The sequence below is a fragment of the Taeniopygia guttata genome, chromosome 1A (genome assembly GCF_048771995.1).
Source record: "Taeniopygia guttata chromosome 1A, bTaeGut7.mat, whole genome shotgun sequence".
Lineage (NCBI taxonomy): Eukaryota > Metazoa > Chordata > Aves > Passeriformes > Estrildidae > Taeniopygia > Taeniopygia guttata.
Window position 1 is genome coordinate 29,152,779 of NC_133025.1, and position 15,164 is coordinate 29,167,942.

Genomic DNA, 15,164 nt, shown 5'->3' on the forward strand with positions numbered 1-15,164 from the left:
TACATTTCTAAGGGATATTTGTGTGACGGAGTTTTTTATTTACTTGTAGTTGTTTATTTGGACTGTGAAAATATGTTGGCATATTTTATTTATGATGTAGTTCTAGCATTGCTTCTGCAATAATCTCATGAGAGAGCAAAGTATTAAATCACATGGAATCACAGAATGGGCCAGGTTGGAAGGGACCAGAGTGGGACATCTCGGCCAACCTCCCTGCTCAAGCAGAGTCATCCCAGAGCATACTGCACAGGGTTGTGTCCAGACAGTTCTTGAATATCTCCAGTGAGGGAGACTCCAAAACCTCTCTGGGCAGTCTGTTCCAGTGAAGTTGCACAGTAATGAAGTTCTTCCTCATTTTCAGGTGGAACTTCCTGTGTATCAGTTTCTGCCCATTGCCTCTTGTCCTATTGCTTGGCACCATCGAAAACAGCTGGGCTCCATCCTTTTAACACCTTCCCTTCAGATACTGACAGAGATTGATAAGGTCATGTCTCAGATGTGAACTCAGCAATAAGGGCAGGTGACCAGTGACGAGTTTTTCAGATGAGTCAGGGTAGATGGAAATTCACCTTTAATAAAACTGGTGATGGATCCATATATCCATATATCCTGGGCTACTTTTATAAGAATTATGTGGAGTGTTTCATTCCATTCAGAGTATATTGCTCTTTCTGGCAGTTTTTAGACACGCCTGTCAAACAGCATTACAGAAATGGATAACCATTTTGAAGACACATTTATACTCAGCTAATTGTGCAATGTTTGCTGAAGAATCCTACTGTGGGGGCTGGCTCTGTTGTAGTGTATCTCCTGCGGCCTGAAGATCTCTGAAGGAGAAGAGACAGGTTCAAGTGGGGTGACTCTGGGAGAAACCTTTCTGTAGCAAGTAATAGATTTTCCTTCCTGCAGTCTCTCAACAGTAAAGACTTTCCCTACTTCTTTGTCCTTTCTACATCCTCATCTATCTATGGATTGTGGAAGTGTTCCTTATCAGTACTGATGTAAAACATTTGAAAATAATCCTGAAAAGTGAATTAAAGAACTAGAAAGGAACCATCTTGACCTACAGCTTCACTTTATTTGTACTTAGTATGAAATCCAAGTGACATACCTGAGTATATTCCTAAATACCATTTAACCAAGAAAAGTATAATGTTTCTCATGCCATTATTGGGGCCATGGCATTTCTTAGTAGTGGGTCAGATGTGAATCTCTTTCCTATCCTAGATTTCTTTTCTTGATTCTGCCTCTACAGCTGCTACTTATGGATTTATAGATTTTTGGCTGCATTGAATTCCTCAGTCCCAAAGTGCTGTTTTTTTTCCCTGAGAGTCACTGCTTTGAATGATATCAAGTCTCTCTCCTTTCAATTTTGAACACAGAACAGTAGCTCTCCTGAGCTCCACTTTCATCCATCAGGCATCTGTTTTCTCTTAATGTTCCTGTATCATGTCTCTGTGACTGGTAACAAGGGAATGAGTTACTGTGTTCTGAGATAAGTTAGTGCAGTCCCAGAAATGGCCAGCTCAGGAACAAGCACATAGAAATGGAGTGTCCTACAGAATGAAATGTTGCTGCCTGTCTCCTGGCAGGGAAGTAAGGCTCTAAGTAACCAGGGCATGGAGCCTCCACACCTCCTTCACTTTGTTGTTTTCTGAGGATAAGGCAAACAGAATGGAAATGTATTATTATAGCACTTCAGAGAATGAAATAATGCTTTGGCAATCCAATGGTTTTATTTTAAAGGAAAACACTTTGGAGTTTAATGAAAGTGTAGGTAGTGCTTATGTAAAAGGGTGATGAGGGGTAATTAAAACCCAGACGTTTCTGTTGAAATATTTTCAGGATCCAGTAGGATATATAAATTCCTTCTAACAATCCTTGAAACATTCTTTTGTCCCCTTGCCAGACCCCACTATAAATTACAAGTTTATTTCTTCAAGTCTTTCAGTTATTTGGGGACTAAGAAAAGTATGAGCAAAATCATTTTCTGCTGAGAAAAGGTGGGTGTATTTTGTCCCTTAATGCACATTGCCATTACCCTTACCATTTTAACGAGCTGTCTGGTTTTTCTTGCAGTGTTACCATTCTGTGCTTGTCTAGTTTGATAACTGGCACCATCATTTTATGCTGTGGATTTTATTAAACAAGACATGTGAAGCTCAGTATTTTAAAGTACATTTCATCTTTTATACTGATTGCAGATGGTTAAATCTTGCTCGGATGCATTATATTTATCTCAGGCATTACAAATCCAACTCCAGTGATTTCTAGCTTCTGTAACTTGGTGTATTTGTGATGACCTGAATCTTCTTGTGCCAATTTATACTGGCTGAGGGCTGAGCCCTTTTTTTAGCGCTGTCACTTAGTTCCTCATTTGCAGAAGAGGAACAACTGTAGTTCTTTCCTTTCACTATTTGTGTGATTGTCTGCTTAAGCCCCCAAGGTGCTCAGTGAAGGAGGCTGACTTGGTATAGCTTCTAGTGTAATCAGGCACCAGTCCCAGCTGGAGCCTCATGGCTCTGAGATGACTACACCCAAAATGAATTAGCTGAAAGAGCTTCTCATTTGTCACAGTCATTCCCTTTTACCCTGACAATGGGTACATGCCATACATGTGACACTGAAGCCCTTCTTTGGCAGTGCAGGTGTTTGCCTGAAATAACAAAGCAGTTGCCTAAAAGTAGACCCAGCATTTTTATATACTGCCCCTGGAAACCAAAATATCCAGGCCCAATTCACAGAAAAACATGCACTTATAGGAACAAGAAAATCTGGGAATTTTTTGCTAGTTATTCATGGGGCTATTTTAATCTTTAACAGCAAGGAGAGCCTTTTCATAGATTCTGCTGTAATCAGTATGTGATAGACTTTGTTATTGCTGGGTGTATGTGCAAGAAATGTTGCATTGTTTAAGAGTATATTGGAGTGATTTATGTTGATGTAACAGTAATGGTGACATTCAGATAATTTCAACTCTCCAAGCAAGGCTCTGGAATGTATTATTTGACTGTAGAAATCTGCTTTGTTATGAGTGTTACACAGGTTTTTATGTGAAAATAAAAATTCTGAGATGAGATTGAACAGGTTCAGCTGCTTTCTAAGTGACAGAATTGCTTGAAATTTTTTAAATGCAAGCAGTGAATTAAAAAGAGAAAGATAAACCTCTGTTTGCCACCATAAGACAGAGCACTCCCTTGGCAACACATTTTATGCCCATCCATATCTTACCTTTAGCTAATGGCATATTGAACATACAAGACTTACAGACAGGTTGTACAGAGCATACAGATCCGCCTATCAATAATACTGAGTTCAAGTAAGAAGAGGGAGCAAGCATTGCTTTGTTGCTCTTAATCAAACCACAGAGGGGAAAAGAAACAAGAATATGCTTGATATTGTTAGTCTAGCTGAGTAATTTCTAGAAATCTGATTGAATGTCAGATGTTTATACTTCCTCAAAAAGTTTGAAGCCTCTCATATGAAACATTAACAAAAAGACAATTACTTTTATTGCTTTTGACTTCTTCTAACATGCTATAAAGCTGATGCTTTTATTTGTATAACAAAACAGACATATTTAATCACTGAGTCTTGAGATACCAAATGCATTAGATATTTTTACATCTGCTAGAATCCAAACTTTACTGAGGCCATCAATAAATAATTTGTTTCCATATGTATAGAGGAGGGGAAGTACTCCCCAGTGCTTTTAGTGATTTGAAATTATAGGTTGTGATGGTTTCTGAGTTTCAACTACCATTTAATTACTCAGCTATACTGTGTTTGGCATCATGTCCCTGTGGGTCATAGGCGTTGTGTAAGTGTGGGTCATAGACATTGTGTAACATGGCCAGTCAACCAGGTTTCTAGTTTCCAACAGGTCAAAAACTAAAAGTTCCTTCTTCTGGAATCTGACCATGTTTGCTTTTCTGTCATGTAATGATTTTTAGGGAAAGGAGATTCCCCAGAATAACTCCAGGTCTGACAGATAGATTGGGCACCAGCACTACATAACACAGTGTAATTTCTGTGTTTCCCACTGGAGCAGCAAAACAACAAAATCAACATGCCTATAGAGTCTCCCAAACAGTCTCAGTAGTGTCCAGCAGTTGGCTTTGCCTCGGCAGGTCCCCATATAATTAACCTTTTCTTTATCTCTTCCTAGTACCCAGATAGTATTTTGCAATATAATTTTTCATTAAGATTCCTTAGAGCCCTGCCTGAGCCAGTGGGTGCTGTAGGCATATCAACACGCCATTCCTCTTATTGAAATGGTACAAGCAGGGACAAAGGTGATGTTGCTCAAACTGGGAAAAAGCTGTAGTTTTCACTTCACCCTCCCCAACACTTTTTTGAATGCTGCAGTAGCCAGTAATGCTGAACTTGCCTTGATACCTCTAATGCCAGAATGACACAGCCTCGGGAAGTGTGTGATGGTGCCATGTGCTTTCATCTCCCACTTCATTAGCAGAGAGAGCAGCCACAGGCACAGAGGGGACTATCCATTAGCAACCAATCCATGGTGGTGCTGTCAGAGCCTCTGAAATCAGTCACAGCAGGCATGGAATCCATTCCTCCCTGGATGAAAATAGCTGAATTGAAGAGCCACTTTCAGGACTGGCTCTGGGGAAGGTACTGTGTGTCCTTAAGGCAGCCTGATGCTGGGAGTGGTTTGAAACACTTACGGGGGCCATAAGGGAGAAAGAAGCCCAGGCCCAGCAGTCATGGTGGCAGCTCCAAGCCTGGCCACCTCCAGCTCATAGCAGACATTTGCAAGCAGTTTCCTGTATCTGCATTAAGATCATGGTGGTAGCAGGATAGTCGTGCTGTGCAGGGTAGTATGTCAGCAGGGAGAAAGATTGGGAATTGGCTTTATCCCCTGCAATGGTCTCCCTCCATCCAACAGCACTGTACAGTGCACCAGAGGCACAGGGGGAGGCACAGACCAAAGGCAGTTGCTGGTGATGGTGCCCCACTCCCAGGGAAGTACTCATGGTTTCAGTGACCCAGCCTTGGCAGGGCTGCTTTGCTTCTGTGGCCAGCTAAATTTGGCCATCACTTCAAGAAGCTTTTACTCTGTTCTGGCCAACTCTGTTGTTTCCATCTCTTTTTCAAGAATCATAGAAGCCTCTGGAGTACTGCACTTCTCAGTGAATTCATGGCTTGCACCCCTGCCAGCATTAATTTAGTGATACAGTAAGTCAGAAGACTGCAATATAGTTGTTCTGACTGGTAATGGTCATTTTTTCTGTGATTTTATTTCATCTTTCAGGAGAGACATTGAAGCTCTTTCATTCATATAAACCCAGTTTTGATTTCACTCTCCATCAGTTCTCGCTGAGCTTTGCTGTGATGTTGTTTCCCGCATCACATACCACACAAGGAATTAAATGATGGAAATTTGTGGCTAGGTAATCCATTCTATTGCCCGTAGATGAAAATGAGAAAACTGTTTACATCTGTTTCTAATGTATTTCACCATGGATTTAAGGGTATAATCCCATAATCTTTCTTGGATGGCTCTTAACTTTTAGTTTCGCTCAGATGGTTTTTGGACTTGACTATATACAATGTGCAGCATGCATTTGGTCTATAATGAAATTTCATTCCAGTTCAGAACTGTGTGCCCAAAGTGGAGAAACAACTCTCAACAGCAGCGCTGATCCCATGTATAGCACACAATCTGTTAAGGAGTAGGTGGCAGAAAAGAAGTGATTAAGTGATCTGCTTTATCAGACAGCTAGTTAAGAGGAAACCAAGAAGATTGTTGTTCCATGTCAGGAGTGAGAGTGTACATTTTTATGGCCTTGATTTGGCCCAGTTTTTGCAGACTGTGTCTTGGAGAAAGCTGCCCAGACTTCTGAGACTGTGCCGGGTGACATTTCTGAAGGCAGCTGCTTGGTGGTGCCCCAGCAATCTGCAACTGCCACCTTCCAGACAAGAACTGCAGCATGTTTTTTTTGGTTCTAAGTTGTGCTTTTATTCTGACCTTAAGTTGAAAAGCACTAGCTACATCTTCTGGATGAATGTTAAATACCCTTGGGCATGTTTTTGGCTTCTGGGCCAGGCAATTACTGTACTAATCTAAATTTCACAAACTTACTGTTCCTCAAGGTCAAGCTGCAAAGATTTTCATATCTGGACAATGTGTTCTAAATACAGGGGATTAGGGAAAGAAAAGCATCACACAAACAAGCCTAATATCAGAAATGAGCAGATTGTAATTTAAGCAAGACGAATACCGTGACATATAAAAAATGGTGTTAAAAATGTGACAATACCACCGAAGCTGCAGAATCATGCATTCAGGAATTAGGAGATGTCAGAATTAAGTCACCAGTACAAATTTTCACCCCTATTTTGTCCGTGCATTGTGATACCATCTTTAATTATCTATTCACATTCCATTTTTCCACAGGACCTCTCTCACTTGCTGCACTGGATGAATGGTGTTCACTTAATGAGAAGCTATTTGATATTTTGGTTTACCTTTTCTGTGCAGCCTGTGGCCCCAGGCCTTGCTTACTGCACATGATTGGAACCTTGCTGTGAAGATGAAATCATTCATTTCCTTGTGGACTTTTTTTGTGACACTCATTGCTGTATTTCCTAAGGGCTTCTCAAGCATTAATATATTTATCTTCACAATAGCCTTCACAACAGGAGTATTATTGTCCATTATTGTCCACATTTTATACTGAGGCACAAAGAAATTAAAGTCAAAGGGCCCCTAATTTGAGATGTCTGATGACATTATTATGAAAATTCATATTATTACCCATCTCTTATCTGAGCAGTTACCTAATTGAGGGAGGAGAATCTAGCATATTATTTCATTAGTAACAGACAGAGCCACATATTTACTTGATGTAATCTTATATATTATTATACTGGCAGCCCTATTTCTCTTGTAGCATTCAAACTATTTTAAAAGCAGTTTCTTTGCTTGTTTTGAATTATGCCTGTAACTGTGTCAAATATCTAGCTCCATAAAAAGCCTGGTTACTTTTTTATGCTGATCTTAAAGGAGTACAGTGCTGTCCTATCTGGATAGTGCCATGCACTACAGGACCTTTGTTCTCCCCACAAATATTGTGTTAACTCTTCCTCCTCCCAGTGGTGATATATTCAGGTCCAACTCTCATTAGTTTCAATACCAGCCATGGACACTTGTCACTTGTGCAAATTTAAGCATAGGTAGGGTAGAGAGGCACTCCCATAGGGAAAAAAATAATAGTTTGGTTCTAGAAATTCACTTGGTGTCTCTTAGATGTCTCATAGCAGAGTAGGTTGAGAGATGTGTCATAGCAGAGCTGGTCAAATTCAGTTTCTCCTAGCAGCAATGACTTCTGTAACAGGAGGCAAATGTTTTCACATCTGCTGCTACCCCCTCTTCCCACACACTTTCCAGCTTGTGCAGCAGATGCAGAGTGCAGGAGAACTACAGGGGTCTCTGTCACTACATATTTCCACCTCACAATCATAAGTTAGATACTCCTTAATGAAAAACATTGTTTCTTTTGGAACAAACTCTGTGTGATGCAGTAATTAAGAAAGGCTTGTACCATGCCTACCCATGAGGTACAGATAACCTTAGTCTGGCATTTAATACTTGAGTCTTCACCATTGAAATTTTCAGGCAGATGCCTTAATGCAGGACTTTCTGTGTGCACAAATCTGAATTTTTTTACAAAAAGATAGCAATCTCAAAATCAAAAGCCTGCCATATGAATGCAATGTGTCTTATCAGGTACCGGAACTCTTACCTCCCCTGCAGGGATGTTTGCCATATGAGCAACTGCTAATAGCAGTGTCTGCTCTTTCTTCCAATGAGATAGTTCATAAAAAAGAAGAGAAATATACTTTGCCTCTGGACTTCACATCTACTTGTTAGCAGCAGAGGGTGGTGATAATAAGAGGCATGACAACCAGTCTAAACTCCAGAGCCAATGAGGTACTGACACTTTCTGATCATATGCCCAAGTGTGGCTTTTTCCTTCCTATCACTTCCAAATCCTCTCTCTGTGTCTCCTTTTTTGCCCCCATCCTGGGTTCTCCTCATGCCCAGTTCTGTGACATATACCATTATTTATATCCATTTCCAGCTTTAAGTCTTTATGTCTCTCATTTCTAGGGTCCATATTTAGTGAATCCGACTCATCTACCCTGCAACTGCTGTTCAAACCAGAATCACTCCTTGTCTCCCTTCCCCCTCTCCATAATTCAGTCCCTTTTTCCTTAACCAGCCAGTCCCAACCTCCTGCTCTCATCCCTACCCTCTTGCCCTTATTCAAGTCTCTCCTCTCTTCCCCCTCCTTTTGTGTAGTCCATTCCAATTTTCCTATCAAACCTTTGTGTCTCTGTGGTCATTTCCTTTCACAGCACGGCCCAGGCTGTGTGGCTGCTCATGGACATGTCATGCCCTCTGCTCAGCCTCTTAGAGAGGACTGGTGGGGAGGGAGGAGGACAGGGTTTAGCATAGAATAATTTAGGTAGAATAACACCCTTAAGATCAAGTTATTAATGTAACACAGCCAAGTCCACCACTAAACCTTGTCCCTAAACATCACATCTAAGTGTCCTTTACATACCTCCAGGGATGGGGACTTAATCACTTCCCTGGGTAGCCTGTTCCAATGCATATAATACAAAGTTTCTCTATTATATTCAATTATAAACTTTGAGTCTATATACTGCTACATTGTGCTATGTGCAAAATAAAAAGAAGAAGACCAAATAATTAAACTTAATTAAAAAAAATAGTTCCTGCTAGGTTCAGTCTCAGACTCAGAGCCAAATGCCCTTTTGCCTCCATCTTCCTTCAGGTCCAAATGCCTAGCTCAAGCTGTACTTGACTAGTTCCATCTGCACACAGAGTACTTGGGATTAGTAATTAGAGGAAAGCTGTCTTTCTGTCTCTTGGCTGCTGTGCAGGGCCAGCTCAGTCCTTGTTTGAGAGCAGCTCAGAGTCCTGCCAGCAGCAGCAGCAGCAGCAGCAAAAAATGGGGGTGAAGGCAAAGGGGAGACAGAGGATGCTCTGTCTCTTCTGAGATTTGAAGTTTCACTAGAGCTTGATGCTCTAGGAGCTAAGGGACTCTGGCATGCTGAGTGATGCACAGTTTGGGAAGGTGCTTGTTTCTGAACCTTGAGCTAGATTCTTGTAAGTATGAAAATTACTGACTTTTCAAACTTTTTCAGTTTGAGGCAGGTATTTATAGCAAAGCAAGAGGCACATCTCTGAAATAAAGTTACTGCCTAGCTGAACTGTGTATCTCCACTTGAGATATCTCTACAGAGCAAAGTAAATTATTTTCCATTTGATCTCACTCTCAGAAGTGATTAAAAGGTGATAGTTGAAAATGTCAAAACCCTAAACCAGAAACATAGAACCCAATAGGGGAAAAAAAAAAAAAATACAGCCTGAGGCACACACCAGGCATGAGCTGTGTTCAGCCCAAGCAGTTATATCTGGAAAAGTTATAAGCAAATGAGATCAGTATGTGCACAAGCCTATTTGCATGACAAGCAGCAGCGCTGTGATTTCTGCCTGTTCTATATGGCACCTGCCACGGTGGTAGCTGGGTGCCCTTGTGTATGAATTCCTCTAGTGCTATTTTTTATGGCAAAACCACTCTCTTTTCATACTGCAAGGAACTTCCTACATTTCATTCAGTTGCTTTTATAAAACTACACTAAGAACTGAGTTTTCTCACTCTGTTGCACTGTGGGAGGGGTCTGGAAGGAAGAAAGCCTCTGCTCCCTTGACCTGCTGAATTTCACATCAACAGAGGTGAGACTTTTCTCAGCTCTACACAACTGTGCTCTGGCATCCTGGCTCCATTTTTGGCCTTCACTGAGATGGTGGCTCCAACCTGACACAACTGTGTTGACTTGCAGACAAAATGCCTTGTTCATATGGTGATGCTCAGAGTCTGAGTAGAGTTATTATGTAACCACTTCCATGCAACTTTTCTCAACCTAATTTTTGTATTCATTTTTCTAGCAATAAAAATCTCTCTTCCCCTTTACATAGTGCTTGTACGTATAAACAACTTTGAACTGTCAAAAAAAAAATTGAAAATGAAGTTTTTATTTCCCATACAGTTCTGGTAAATAAATTTCCACAGTGTGTCCTAATGCAAATATACACAGTTGTGAGGCTTCTTCTGCAAAGACCACTTCAGAGAGTACTGCTCACTGGGACAGTGAGAGGCAAACAGTATTATCCAGCAAAGACATTTTATCTACCATATCAATTAATGGTATTCTTTGTTTATACAACACAGATGGCTACTGGAAATTCGGAAAAGTGGTGAGAATCTTAAAAAACTGTAGCTAAACTTCAAGTTCCATTGGGGATAGAATAGTTGTGTCTGTATAGCCACACAGAGATCGACACAGGCTGGATGGGCCTTCAGGTTGTATAAGAAAATTAAATTAAATTATTAGTGTGTTTTGTGGCTAAATCATAGATTTCTGTAACATTAAAATTAGAATGAGAACATGTTTTCCTTAGTGATTTAGTTCCAAAAAGGTAACACATGCTGGTAGAAATCATTGTGCAGAATCATACTCATAAAAAGATAAATGTAGACATCAGTTATATGATTGGTAATTGCCCTTATATAATGGAAATTAGTGAACACTTTCAGTGCTTTTTCAGGGAGGTAGAATGTTGTCATTAGTGCCAATTAAGTAGCAAGCCTTTAATAACTCTCTTTCCTGTCAAAGAATCTGTTTCATGGGGCTTCACTCTCTTTATTAGCAAAAGGATTTCCATATACGTAGTATGAGTTCATAGGAAACAATTATTTAGAATTGGGCATGAGACAATGTAGACTTGAATAGTATGTTTATCAGAAGGAAATAGTACTGCTTGCTTCTTAAATGGTTGCTACAAGAGTTAAATGAGAGATATTTTCCTTGAATTTTGACTCAGCTTTTAAAGCAAAAAGTTTGTCAGCTGACTGCAGGAAAACTCAGAAGAGAACTGGGAATGAGAGGCAAAAAATTTATTAATATTTTAGGAAGGAGTATTTAGTTACTAATACAATTTCTTATTCTGAATTTCTAACAAAAGGCTTAGTCATTCTAAGTGACTGTTATGGAGTAGTCAAGTCTTTGATCAGCCTTTATATTGGTCACGGATACAAGACAGGGAATTGTTAAAATTTAACAATTTTAGTCCTTGAGCATTATGTATCTTCATGTGCTATGTTCCTATAGGAGCTTGTAATCTTCTGTGGCTCACTTGATCTAAAACTTTTAAAAAATTATTTTCTGGTCAGTGGTTTTTGGAGCCTAGATCAGGGAAGTCTGTCATTTGTGAATGAGATTTGAAGTACAAAGACTATAAGCTCAAGCTTTCATCTCTTTTCAGCATCTGCAAGGTCTAGTAGGGTCTTCACTATAGTACATGAGAAATGTTTTTTTACTAGCAACTCAGCTTTTGAATTTTTGCTTGCAGAATCCAGTGTAATTGCATTTTGGGCAGATCTGACCGTTTAGCTGACCTCTGCTGTCAGGCATGCTGATGCAAGCCAATAGCCCAGTAGTCTTTAATTTCTAAATTAATTTGAAAATTCCTGTAATAATAACCTGTTGTGTGGCTCTATTTTTTCCCCCTGCATTGTAACTCTCCAACTATGATTATAGATTCCTTGAAATTGCAGTAGTACTTGTTATAATCTGGTTTGCTCATATTTCTTTCATATTCGCATATCTTGAAGCCGTGCTTTGTACATGTAAACTGGATAAACCTCAGGAAAAATGTACTGTCTGAGGAGACACCAAAGAAATGGTCTGTTTTCTTTCAGAAACATGGCAGCAAGCCTATTGCTCTCTGGGCTCTAATTGCATTTACATAATTAACAGCAGAAATGCCCAGCCAAGTCAACACATAGCAGGTAGCACTGCTACAGACCAACACATCCCTCAATATGTTTTGTAGTGCATTTCTTATGTACCTAAACTGCTACATCTAGTTTCTATCTATATATTATTTTGGTAAATGTAGATTGCCTGGGACCCTCTGATGAATAATGATATGTTTGAATGAGCACAGCAACTTCAGTAGCAGACATTTGTTCTGTAGACATGTTAGGAGAATTATAATTGATGCCTTTTTTTATCACGGAATGAAAGGAAGATAAAAGTGCTGCTATAAACTGAAAGTTGAAATAAATTATGTAAAATACATAATTCGCATAATGACTGTCCCTTTATAAATGTTCGTATTAAGTAACCATATCATTTGGGATAATTCCTCCTTGAGGAATGCTGTGAAAGAACAGCTCATTCATTTTCTTGACTTAGTGAATTGTTCTAAAACAGCTCCTCTGATGAGAAAATTATTTTAGCATTTCTTTAAACTGTTGAAAATAATGCTTTAATTCTAGACTTTCCTGTTCAGAAATTTCAGTAACTATGTCCACTGTTATGGTTTTGACTAGTTAAACTGGAGCTGTCCACAAAAAAACACACACATCTACCCCTTGCCCGCATGCATATACACATGCAGAACCTTGCTTTAAAACTCCACCCAGCCTATTAATCAGACTGACAGAGTAATCACTCAGCTGTAATGTAGCTTCCCTGATTCATTGATGGCAGTAATTAAAATTTTTGGAGCTTGGAAGTTTGGAAGCCATGGATTTATCTGCAGGCAAGATCCTGTGATCTTGCCCTCATAACAGTGTCTCTGAGAACAGGCAATGTGTCATTTCCCAAAATTTTTCTCAGGAAAGTTCTTAAAGTTAAAAATAGATACTTATGAATTAAGCCTATCACTTGTAGATGTTACAGAGGAACTTGTGAGAGAAAAGACAGTAAAGGGGAAAGAATTTAAGTGTTATTGTTTGTGGCAAAAATTAGAGAGATTCAGTGTTATGTGAGTAGATAAAAGAGCAAAATTTCTGAAAAGAGAGATGGTGTAAGAAACCATCTCCCCTCCAAAAAGTGTGGCTCATGGGGCACTTATGATTTTCCTCAAGGAAAATTCTCCCTGACTAGAAATTAGCAAGTTGTCTTCCAAAAGTAGCATCAGCAGCAAGAGGGGAAAGGAATTTCTTGCAGATCAAAAGTAAAGACTAAATAGAAGGATTGCAGGAAGACATTCTTCAGAAGCATCTGTTAGTTTGAATAAGCTTCTGCCAAGAGCTGTATATATGGTTTCTTATCTACACTGAGTTTCCAAATTTTTTGAGCTTGTCCACCCTGTCACACCCTGTCTCATCTGTCTTTCTTTTTTTTTTTTTAATTTTAATTCAGCTGTACCTTATGGTCAACATAGTTGCTATATTTACATTCAAATCTCACTAGGAGAATACTTCAATTTATTGCATACCACCAGACTTTGATTTTGTCTTTGAGATTAGAAAAAACACCTTAATAATGTTTTCTCTGTTCCCAAGGATTTTGATGGGAACAATTTTGAAATTTGGACCAAACAGTTGTGTTTGCGAAGACCAGGGTGAGTTTATGCAATTAGAACTTGGTTCACTGTGTTTTTGACAAGCTCTCCCAGGAGGTTTCTAAACATTGAAAACCTTTTAGGATGAAGTTCATGTTTTCTGCATGTGCTTGGCAAAGGCAGATATATTGCTCCAGTATAAAAAGCTGAAATTGCATTTTTTCTCTCTTATGCTCAGGAAGTGATTTTTGCATTGGGCGTCCGACAGGAGGCTGTAGAAAAGAGTTATCTTCCCTAATTTTTATTCACCTTGAAGACTATCCTTTTGGCTTACGATATTGTTCATTCTCTTAGGAATGTAATTTATGTATGTATAACATAGAGTAGTAACATCACATCCTCAAGGGATAAGAAAATGAATGGGATTTTGGAGAGGGGAGGGCAGATAGAAAAAAGAGAGTTTAAGCAAATAATTCTGTGGCTATTAAGTGACATACACTCTCTAATAATTGGATATGCCATGTCACTGAACTGCAGAGAATGACTAACACAATGCTGTGCACTCAGTGGAAGATACACTATAGCAATCCCAGCAGCACACTAGTTTTGTGTAGCCGCTTATTTACCAAAAAAAATAATACTAGTAGACCTGTACTTACATAGGGAGGCCTACTGTTTTCTTATTTTTCTCAGGTCCTGGAACAGATGTGCCTAATAGCCACACTACAGCTTTTGATGATAAAACTGGAGATAGAGGGGTAGCATGGAGATGGGGCTCAGGAATGGGATAAGTTGCCTTCAGCAAATTAAGTTGTTTGCAAACAGTATGCTGCCACTGCGGATCCTACCAGCCGGCTAAAATTCAGGACACACAAAATATTTAAACTTCAGCCTAAAAAAAATAGGGAGCAGAGAAGACCAAGTAAATTCCATATTACTCTTGTCCCTGAAACAAAAATTAGGCACAGATATCCATGTTTTGCAGACAGCCTTTCTTCTTACAATCTTTGCATGCAGTTTCCTTTCTATTTCCTTATATAAATTATACATTAATTAGCACTATATATATTACTTAGCCCAAGTTATGAAGAGGAAAATAATTTTGTAAAGAGCTATTGCCATTCTTTTAAGGAAAAGGGAATTCGCATTGACTTGTTTGCAAACCCTACATTTAAATTCATGAGACATTTCTCTCTGTATTCCATATGCATTCAGAGTTTTTACTTTATGTCACCTTCAGCTCTATTATTTTTTCAATATCAGTCAAATGCAGCATGTAATACTGGGGTTTTTTTTCCAATGGAAATTTAATATTACTGTTTCACTACCTTTATTGCAGCAAGCTGAACCTTGCCCATGCTATTTTGTTTAGTTATAGCTAAACCAAAACAAGCTGGATGAAAGTTTCAAACTGAGAGCATTGGTCCAAATCTGCCACTTCAGATCACACTGAATACCCAAAGGGAATTTATACTTTTCTTTGGAACCAGACACAAATTTTGGGGACTCAGAATAGATGATGGTAAAACTCTTCAGAGCACATATAATAATCCAAAGGAATATTTTCCAGAACAGAGTGGCTCCTCAGTCATGTATTTCTAACATTGATGCAGCTTTGGATTGATTTGCTTTCCACCTACAGGGAACAACACACAGTAATCCCCTTGCTCCAGATGCTCTTTATTTTTATAACACCATTTTTATTGTGTTGCAAAGCTTATAGCAAGGAAATACCTGCTCAGGTATTTTA

The 15,164-nt window shown here is 39.2% G+C and overlaps 1 protein-coding gene across 7 annotated transcripts in view; it reads left to right on the forward strand.

The window, feature by feature from the left end:
- TMEM117 (transmembrane protein 117) overlaps nucleotides 1–15,164 on the forward strand; it is a 177,797-nt gene that overhangs the window by 144,799 nt on the left and 17,834 nt on the right. The gene's annotated exons all lie outside the window — the stretch shown is intronic.